Raw genomic sequence first — 10616 nt, forward strand, 5'->3', positions numbered from 1 at the left:
GCTATTATCATAGAATACTTAGCCAGGAGCTTTAACGACAGCAACCTGTGTTAAACACTATCACTGGTTTAGCTGGGGATTTATCTAGCTTAACCATACAGCAAGGTGAGAGACCATCTGTTCTTCTGGCGCTTTAGGTCGGCTGAATGGGAAAAAAACATCAGGGAATCCATAGACCCAAGGCATTACGGGTAGATTGAAAGCATCTGGCCAACAAATTACAAAATAAATCACCAACCAATTCACCCTCATCTGTAATAGTTTTATATTAAAGCAATGAGATTAAAGCAAAGAGTCCCATTTAATCAAAACCTATTCTATCTGGCTAAAATCAAATAAATCTCATCTGCTAAACATTCATTTTGCTTACGCTACGGCTTTTGTTCATTTTCAAACACACTCCGTTTACGTGGTGAGCGGTTTAATATAATTTGTAACCTCGCTTTCTGAATTAGCATGTATGTCATCTTCGTAATCAAATACACCAGACATAATTGCCGGTATAACAATTCCACTCCGTGTTTAAAAGCTTCCTCCCAAATGAGTCATCCTTAATGAAAACAGACCGCAAATTACCAATGTTCTGAATTATCACTCTCCATTTTATGCTTATGAGAACAAACAAAAAACTTTTCTGAGAGAACAGATATATACACACACCAAAATGGAGAAAAATGATAAAAATTGCAGAATCAGCTCAACTCCTACGTGTGGTTTAAGATTTGTGCTTACTATGGGACATTCTGCCTTCCAGTGCCGTTAGTGAGTTGAAAAGGTCATTAGACTGTTATGACACCAATTATAGCAAAATTCCAAATAACCAAATACTCTAGCTTAGCAGAGCATGGTGGCCAGCTAGCTTAGTATTGTGTGCGAGTTCAACGAAGACTGTCTGCTGTAATGACACAAAACATAAAGTCCAGAAGAACACAGTGAAGGACTCATAGTGCTGTTATTTTCCAGTTTTTAAACAAGTAACTGACCGACATCGGTTCAATTATTTCATTTTTGTTTCTGTGAGTGCAATGTGGTTTATCTAGATATAAATCAGATCAAGCCCGAACTGAGCGATGTAGTAGGGAGTTGTAGTTTCCAACAGGCCAACATTACACATAATTTAGCGCAGAAAACGTGGTAATTAACGACAATGACCATTATCCACTGCGTGCCTACTTGTCCGTTCTCAGACATAGAGAAGAGACAGAAGGATGTGCGATCAAATCAAATCAAAGTTTATTTGTCACATGTGCCGAATACAACAGGTGTAAACCTTAGAGTGAAATGATTGCTTACAAGCCCCTTAAACCAACAATGAAGTTAAGAAAAATAAGTGTTAAGTAAAAAATAGATAAAAAAAATGTAAATAACAAATAGTTATATAAGAGCAGCAGGAAAAGAACAGTAGCATGGCTACATACACTACTGGTCAACAGTTTTGTGTCCATCATTACTTTAAGACATGAAAGTCAATCAATAAGGAACATTTCAAAGACTTTGAAAGTTTCCTCAAGTGCAGTCGCAAAAACCATCAAGTGCTATGATGAAACTGGCTCTCATGAGGACCGCCACAGGAATGGAAGACCCAGAGTTAGCTCTGCTGCAGAGGATAAGTTCATTAGAGTTAACTGCACCTCAGATTGCAGCCCAAATAAATGCTTCACAGGTTTCAAATAACAGACACATACCAACATCAACTGTTCAGAGGAGACTGTGTGAATCAGACTTTCATGGTGCAAAGAATCCACTACTAAAGGACGCCAATAAGAAGAAGAGATTTGCTTTGGCCAAGAGACATGAGCAATGGACATTAGACCGGTGGAAATGTGTCCTTTGGTCTGTAGTCCAAACTGGAGATTTTTGGTTCCAACCGCCGTGTCTTTGTCAGACACCGTGTGTGGGTGAACGGATGATCTCCGCATGTGTATTTTCCACCGTAAAGCATGGAGGAGGAGGTGTTATTGTGTGGGGGTGCTTTGCTGGTGACACTGTCTTTGATTTATTTAGAATTCAAGGCACACTTAACCAGCATGGCTACCACAGCATTCTGCAGCGATACGCCATCCTATCTGGTTTGTGCTTAGAGGGAATATCATTTGTTTTACAAAAGGACAATGAACCAACACACCTTCAAGGCTGTGTAAGGGCTATTTTACCAAGAAGCAGTGTGATGGAGTACTACATCAGATGACCTGGCCTCCACAATCCCCCGACCTCAACCAAATTGAGATGGTTTGGGATGAGTCGGACCACAGAGTGAAGGAAAATCAGCCAACAAATGCTCAGCATAGGTGGGATCTCCTTCAAGACTGTTGGAAAAGCATTCTAGGTGAAGCTTGTTGGGAGAGTGTGCAAAGCTGTCATCAAGGCAAAGGGTGGCTATTGTGCCCAATATATTTTGATTTGTTTAATACTTTTTTGGTTACTACATAAATCCATGTGGTATTTTATTCTACAATGTAGAAAATAGTACAAATATTTTAAAATCTTTGAATGAGTAGGATGTTTTTGAACTTTTGACCAGTAGTGTACAAGGGGTACCGGTACAGAGGCAATGTGTGGGGGCACAGGTTAGTTGAGGTAATTGAGTTAATATGTACATGTAGGTAGTTAACGTGACTATGCATAGATAATAACCAGAGAGTAGCAGCAGCGTAAAAGAGGGGGTGAGGTGGGGGGGGGGATAATGCAAATAGTCTTGGTAGCCATTTGATTAGCTGTTCAGGAGTCTTATGGCTTGGGGGTAGAAGCTGTTAGGAAGCCTTTTGGACTTCGACTTGGCGCTCCGGTACCGCTTGCCGTGCAGTAGCAGAGAGAACAATCTATGACTAGGGTGCCTAGAGTCTCTGACAATTTTTGGGGCTTTCCTCTGATACCATCTAGTATCGAGGTCCTGGATGGCAGGACGCTTGGCCCCAGTGATGTACTGGGCCGTACGCACTACCCTCTGTAGTGCCTTGCGGTCAGAGGCCAAGCAGTTGCCATACCAGACAGTGTTGCAACCAGTCAGGATACTCTCGATGGTGCAGCTGTAGAACGTTTTGAGGATCTGAGGACCCATGCCAAATCTTTTCAGTCTCCTGAGGGGGAATAGGCTTTGTCGTGCCCTCTTCACGACTATCTTGGTGCGCTTGGACCATGATAGTTTGTTGGTGATGTGGACACCAAGGAACTTGAAGCTCTCAACCTGCTCCATTACAGCCCCGTCAATGAGAATGGGGGCTTGCTCGGTCCTCCTTTTCCTGTAGTCCACAATCATCTCGTTTGTCTTGATCACGTTGAGGGAGAGGTTTTATCCTGGCACCATACGGCCAGGTCTCTGACCTCTCATTCTTGTTGGTGATCAGACCTACCACTGTTGTGTCGTCGGCAAACTTAATGATGATGTTAAAGTCATGCCTGACCATGCAGTCATGGGTGAACAGGGAGTATTGGAGGGGACTGAGCACGCACCCCTGAGGGGCCCCAGTGTTGCAGATAAGTGTGGCAGATGTGTTGTTACCTACCCTCACCACCTGTGGGAGGCTTGTCAGGAAGTCCAGGATCCAGTTGCAGAGGGAGGTGTTTAGTCCCAGGGTCCTTAGCTTTGTGATGAGCTTTGAGGGCATTATTGTGTTGAACGCTGAGCTGTAGTCAATGAATCGCATTCTCACATAGGTGTTCCTTTTGTCCAGGTGGGAATAGACAGTGTGGAGTCCAATAGAGATTCCATCATCTGTGGATCTGTTGGGGCGGTATGCAAGTTGGAGTGGGTCTATGATTTCTGGAATACTGGTGTTGATGTGAGCCATGACCAGCCTTTCAAAGCACTTCATGGCTACAGACGTGAGTGCTATAGGTCGGTAGTCATTTAGGCAGGTTACCTTAGTGTTATTGGGCACAGAGACTATGGTGGTCTGCTTGAAACATGTTGGTATTACAGACTCGGTCAGGGACAGTTTGAAAATGTCAGTGAAGACACCTGCCAGTTGGTCAGAGCATGCTCGGAGTACACGTCAACGTAATCCATCTGGCCCCACGGCCTTGTGAATGTTGACCTGTTTAAAGGTTTTACTCACATCGGCTAAGGAGAGCATGATCACACAGTCGTCCGGAACAGCTGAGCTCTCATGCATGCTTCAGTGTTGCTTGCCTCGAAGCGAGCATAGAAGTAATTTAGCTTGTCATTGGGCAGCTTGTGGCTGTGCTTCCCTTTGTAGTCTGTAATAGTTTGCAAGGCCTGCCACATCCGACGAGCGTCGGAGCTGGTGTAGTACGATTCAATTTTAGTCCTGTATTGACGCTTTGCCTGTTTGATGGTTCGTCTGAGGGCATAGCGGGATTTCTTATAACCGTACGGGTTAGAGTCCCGCTCCTTGAAAGCGGTAGCTCTACTCTTTAGCTCAGTGCGGATGTTGCCTGTAATCCAAGGCTACAGGTTGGGGTGTGTACGTACGGTCACTGTGGGGATGACGTCATCGATGCACTTATTGATGAAGCCAGTGACTGATGTGGTGTACTCCTCAATGCCATCAGAAGAAACCTAGCAAAACAGTCCTGTAGCTTAGCATCTGTGTCATCTGACCACTTCTTTATTGACCAAGTCAGTGGTGCTTCCTGCTTTAGTTTTTGCTTGTAAGCAGGAATCAAGAGGATAGAATTATGGTCAGATTTGCCAAATGGAAGGCGAGGGAGAGCTTTGTACGAGTCTCTGTGTGTGGAGTAAAGGTGGTCTAGAGTTTTTTTCCCTGTGGTTGCACATTTAACATGCTGGTAGGTAAAACGGATTTAAGTTTCCATGTATTAAAGTCCCTGGCCACTTGGAGTGCCGCCTCTGGATGAGAGTTTTCCTGTTTGCTTATGGCCTTATACGGCTCATTGAGTGTGGACTTAGCGCCAGCATCAGTTTGTGGTGGTAAATAGACAGCCATAAAAAATATAGATGAAAACTCTCTTTGTAAATAGTGTGGTCAACAGCTTATCATGAGATACTCTACCTCAGGCGAGCAAAACCTCGAGACTTCCTTAATATTAAATTTAGTGCTCCAGCTGTTGTTTACAAATATACACAGACCGCCACCCCTTGTACATTTACATTTACATTTAAGTCATTTAGCAGACGCTCTTATCCAGAGCGACTTACAAATTGGTGCATTCACCTTATGATATCCAGTGGAACAACCACTTTACAATAGTGCATCTAAATCTTTTAAGGGGGGGGGGTAGAAGGATTACTTTATCCTATCCTAGGTATTCCTTAAAGTGGTGGGGTTTCAGGTGTCTCCGGAAGGTGGTGATTGACTCCGCTGTCCTGGCGTCGTGAGGGAGCTTGTTCCACCATTGGGGTGCCAGAGCAGCGAACAGTTTTGACTGGGCTGAGCGGGAACTGTGCTTCCTCAGAGGTAGGGAGGCGAGCAGGCCAGAGGTGGATGAACGCAGTGCCCTTGTTTGGGTGTAGGGCAACTGTTCTATCTTGCTGATGCAGCATAAAGCCCGCCAGCTGTATTTTATCCATGTTGTTGTTCAGCCACAACTCTGTGAAACATAAGATACAGTTTTTAATGTCCCGTTGGTAGGATATTCGTGATCGTAGCTCGTCTATTTTGTTATCCAATGATTGTACGTTGGCTAATAGGACTGATGGTAGAGGCAGATTACCCACTCGCCGTCGGATCCTTACAAGGCACCCCGACCTACGTCTCAGATATCTTCGTCTCTTTCTCCTGCGAATGATGGGGATGAGGGCCTTGTCGGGTGTCGATAGGGATAGAGAGTAGTTGCTTTGGAGATCTACCTGAAAATACATTATCTAAGATTGATAGTTGGTATTCAGCAGTCCTAAAAGTATGCCTTATTTAATTTGAAGAACTACTAAAATTGTGATTTTGTCAAACACCATAGGCAAAAGCTGATCACTTGGAATGAAATAATAAAGACATCAAATAGGCCTAAAACTAATGTAATATACACAACTGAAATATTTTAAAGTAATGTGAATAAATTATGACTAATAAGTGATCAGCAGTAATGGGCAGTCACTACCATCATGGGACTTTAATTCATTGTTTTATTCTGTGTTGTTACAGCATTCAACCCACATAATGCATAGTGCATTTAATGTCTTAAATAAATTATCGAAACCAAAATCCGTGATTCTTTTTTTCCAAATGAAAACAAAACTGAACCAACCTCAAAAAGCAAGAATCACTCAGCGTGATCTGATTTTATTTCTACACCTTGTATTTCCCTGTCACAGCTGTACATCTAAAGCAGTGGTCACCAATACTTCCTGAGTCAAGATCACTATCGCACTCAAAAAGCAAACCGAGATCTACATACACTCTTAGGGGGAAAAAAATGCTATCTAGAACCTTTAAGGGTTCTTCGGCTGTCCCCAAAGGAGAATAATCATTTTTGGTTCCTTTCTACAGAGGGTTCTACATGGAACCAAAAAGGGTTCTACCTGGAACCAAACAGGGTTCTCCTATGGGGACAGCTGAAGAAGCTTTAATGACCCTTTTTTCTAAGAGTGTACCGCTCATGTTTAAAAAACAAACTAATAAAACAGTTCTGTTGGAATGAGGCATAATAGTTTTATCACAGCATATTGGCTATATGCCTGGCCTGCCAATATTGTTCTTCTCAGACCATATTATATTTCAAAACTTTGATAACAAAATAGATCAGTTGGTGTAGCAGTTGTCTTGAACGCACTGAAATCTAAGATTTTGTTGTTTTGAACACGGCGTTAATCTCAGCGGAGGGAGGGAGAGAGCAGCAGGGGGGCTGCCTCGTTTCTTTCCTCCGGTGAGACTGACCGGAGAGAGGGGACACCATCTTCCACCTGATGGTGAAACTGGACTCGCACCACATCTGACTCAGGAACAAATTCATGTTGTTCCAATGACCAGAGAAAGTGAAATACTCCCTTGATATTAAAATACACACGACGATTTACTAATAATAATAAAATCACAAGGCTATCGATACACTTGGCTACTCATACATCTCAGCTGCAGCATGAGTGTAAGTAGAGAGAACCACGTTTTATGTTTTGTAATAGTGTTGAATAAGACATGAACCCACTCATAAAAACAGCAGCTCTTTGCTGTATTCTTTGACAGTCTCTCTGGATATGGTTTTAAAAGATTAAATCTCACATAGGCTTTGCTGTAGCCAGGGTCATTGAAGCTGTAGGTAGGCACGGTGATTTGAGCTATCCGATTGGCCAGCGCAGTAGGCCCACTGGTAGGCAAGTTTGTCTTTTCAGACAAATTAAATGGGAACACTTTGCTTACCCGGTGCGCAGGTCTTCTGAATCAAGTGCACCTAACACCAACAGCGCAACACAGAGAAAAAAAAGGAGCACAAGCCTATATCGTTGGCTTTTCTACAGAAATGTTTGGTGATCGACTAGGAATGCCTTGGTTTGGTGATCGACCCGTTGGTGACAACTGATCTCAAACTAAGACGTAGGATCTACATTCCACATCCATGTCCAGTAGGACCCACTACAGTCTAGCAAAGACAGTATTAAACTTGTACTAAACACGGTCGTAAACATGGACTCAGAGCAGAGGTATGCCATACAGCAGAGAGGCTGTTCAGAATCAGTACCAAAAGCACCGGAGTCTGTACCCAATGTCCAGCATGAATCACTAATACACAGGAGCGTAGTCTAGATGCAAGCCCAGTTTAACGGGGAACATAACATTAGTCCACTTCCACTGATGACATCTTGATGAATAAACTCTCCAAACAAAATCGATGATACCGCTGCAGCCGGTGTGAGAGGCAGACCCCGGGGCGGCCCCAACTAAATTGCAGACAGTGGTGTCTCCACTTTATTCGACAGAAAAACACACACACACACACATTCTTTCTTTGTCTCCCTCACACACACACACACACACACACACACAAATGTAAGAGAGCCAGGGTAATGACACAGATACAGTATCCTTAGGGCCACCCACCGAGGCAAGGGGCAAGTGTTGATGCTGCTATTGTTATATAGCATCTTGGCTCTCTCAAAGCACACTGGACGCCTCATTACTCCAAACACAGTAGCAACACAAACAACAATGGAGAGAGAGAAGAGCCTACAATATTACAAACCGTAAATGACTGAATCTATATGGAGAAGTAATCAGAGAACTGCATCTTCATCTAGTGTTTCATTTCTTCACCATGACACCAGTCTTCACATGATGTTGAACTTCAAATCAATGACTTGCCATAGCGAGACTTACTTCAGAATGTGTGTTTTTCTCTGTGTGCCGTGTTGTGTTTACTCTGGTGGTCTCCATAGGCCTGCCCTCCTATCATCCAAGGCCTACTGTCTCTCTGTGATGATTGATGGAGGAGGACTGAGGTTCCTGTCATGCCCTGACGACTGACATCTTATATATGGAGGGAGGGGGAGTGGAGGCTGCTGTCATTCGGCATGATGATGAAGACCATAGAGATTGGGGAGTGAATATGCTAAGCAGACTCACACAGTTGTCGTGTCTTGACTATCGTTAATGTGTTTGACTGTTTTTTTATCAAATAATTACATACCACGTTCAATTATTACAAGATTAAATTAATCATATAACAACTAATTAAGTAGTAATCTGGGGCACCACAGGAAAAGTTATTTAACGAGTTACTATCTCCCGACTAAACTCACAGTCAATTCATTAATTCTTATTACCTCATATCAGTCTCATTCTGAACGTCGTTGACTTCCAATCTGCACGAACCCTAGCATAAATGACGAATCAGCGATATACAAACTGGCTTAATTATTTATTTACTAACTAACTAAATAATCACACAGAATTACAAACACACAAACAGGATAGCTTACACATTGATTACTACACAATGCAATGAAAGGCCCTAGTGGACTAAACCGATATGATGGCTTGTTACACAAAATGGCGGATTCAAAAGAGCAGGAAAGGGAGAGACAAAGGAATTCCAGTATCGTACAGACAGCTGATAACTATGCTAATAAAATGCAAATACTTTGCACATGAACGACCGCTCATTCGAAAGAATTGCGATGTACATATTTACGTGTGTAAATGTCTTTGCTGTCTCTCTGTTGAAAACACTCAATACATCTACGGGGAGTAATTCGACAGAAAGTCTCTGGTTGTGTAAGTCTCTGGTTGTCCACCAGAGATCACCATGTATTTTGTAGTAGCAGCTTCTTGGTTTTGGAGTGTCTGTGAGAACAGATCTTCCAGAGGAAATGTTCGTTAGAATGGATCTTTCAACGTACCAGCCGGGGGTTCTCGGTCGAATTTACTAGACTAAAGTACTTAAACAGCTGCAGACTGAATGTTCCTGTGTAGTCTTCTTTGAGAGAGAGAGAGAGAGAGAGAGAGAGAGAGTTTCAGAGTTTCTAACCATTTGAACGTGCAGCAATGCTCCACGTTTTTCTGGTCTCAAAGTCTAACCATTCGTGACATCCGGTTCAACACCGTCCGCCTGCTTGGGCTAGTCCGCCGTCCGCCTGCTTGGGCTAGTTGTAGTTTTAAACCATTCGTGACGTATTCAACTGGCGCTGCTCGTAACTGGTCTATAGAGAGTTCTTCAGCAGGTCCTTTTAAACACTTGGGGAAAAAGGGCATTCCATCACGTTTGGCATAATGTCTGTGCTCACATGGGCATGGTTACTGACTGGATAAACTTTACATGAATTTTTTTTTTCTCATTTAGAAGGCCGAGATCACATTTCATCTTCTCACAAATAGTTTCATATTTAATCCTATAAGTTCCACAACATTTGGATGTAAACCTGACAACTGGGAAATATACACATTCAGAGACACGTTGACATGTTGTTATACCGTCCTTAATGAGATCCCAAAACAACACATAGGGAAACACATAGGCCCTAGACACACAGGCTCAGTAGCTCAGTTGGTAGAGCATGGCGCTATTTTACTCACGTTAGGCTGTCAACTAAAGAGCTGCGGGTCCCACCAGAGATCATTTCGGCGTGGTCTGCATTTTTCATGCTGCAAGTGGGAGCGGGTGGTAGACGACTTTGGGATGAAAATATTTTTTGTAGATTATTTGTAAACTGTAGTCTTACTGCTTTGTATTCGTTAGCTATCTATTGTATTAAAAGCTCCTCTTTGTCGCATTATTCACACTGCTTCAGCTTCAGTAACCTACCTGTCCTCTTCTAGATGGGCAGGTGAGATCAAATGTGCCTAGCATGTGTGTTCTCATTGAAATAGAGTAGTCTGCCCATGCGTGGGCTGAGAATCACTGGCAGTTATTTTTTACAAGAAAATGTACTTCATAAATATGATTATGCAATAGTTTACTACATTGCCTAGAAATAAATATTTATTACCCAAATTTGTCTCCATCTGAAAATCTTCTCACTCCTAAAAGGAACGCTATAAAATAGCTCAAGAGAAAATGCAAGTCTTTCCAACTCTGCTCTCTCCAAACTACGTCTGGCATATTGGCTGAGATAGCCCAGTAATACCGCTAGCTTCATATAATGGTACACATGACAATCTATGGTAATTTAACCTAGGCTATTTCTTAGGTTATCATCATTTTGATATTGCCTATAGGGTGCAAAATTGTTGGGACCATGGCTGTTAAGTGACGGCCTGACAGTGCAC

The 10616-nt window shown here is 42.8% G+C and overlaps 1 long non-coding RNA gene across 1 annotated transcript; it reads right to left on the reverse strand.

Moving 5' to 3' along the window:
- Positions 1 to 8750: 8750 nt before the first annotated feature.
- On the reverse strand, positions 8751 to 10258 carry LOC115176040 (uncharacterized). The gene is made up of 2 exons (XR_003872143.1): positions 9924 to 10258; positions 8751 to 9584 (listed from the first exon to the last, which is right to left on the reverse strand). It is a non-coding gene; the product is annotated as an uncharacterized LOC115176040 (long non-coding RNA).
- Positions 10259 to 10616: the final 358 nt, after the last annotated feature.

This window comes from Salmo trutta, chromosome 36 (assembly GCF_901001165.1).
Source record: "Salmo trutta chromosome 36, fSalTru1.1, whole genome shotgun sequence".
NCBI lineage: Eukaryota > Metazoa > Chordata > Actinopteri > Salmoniformes > Salmonidae > Salmo > Salmo trutta.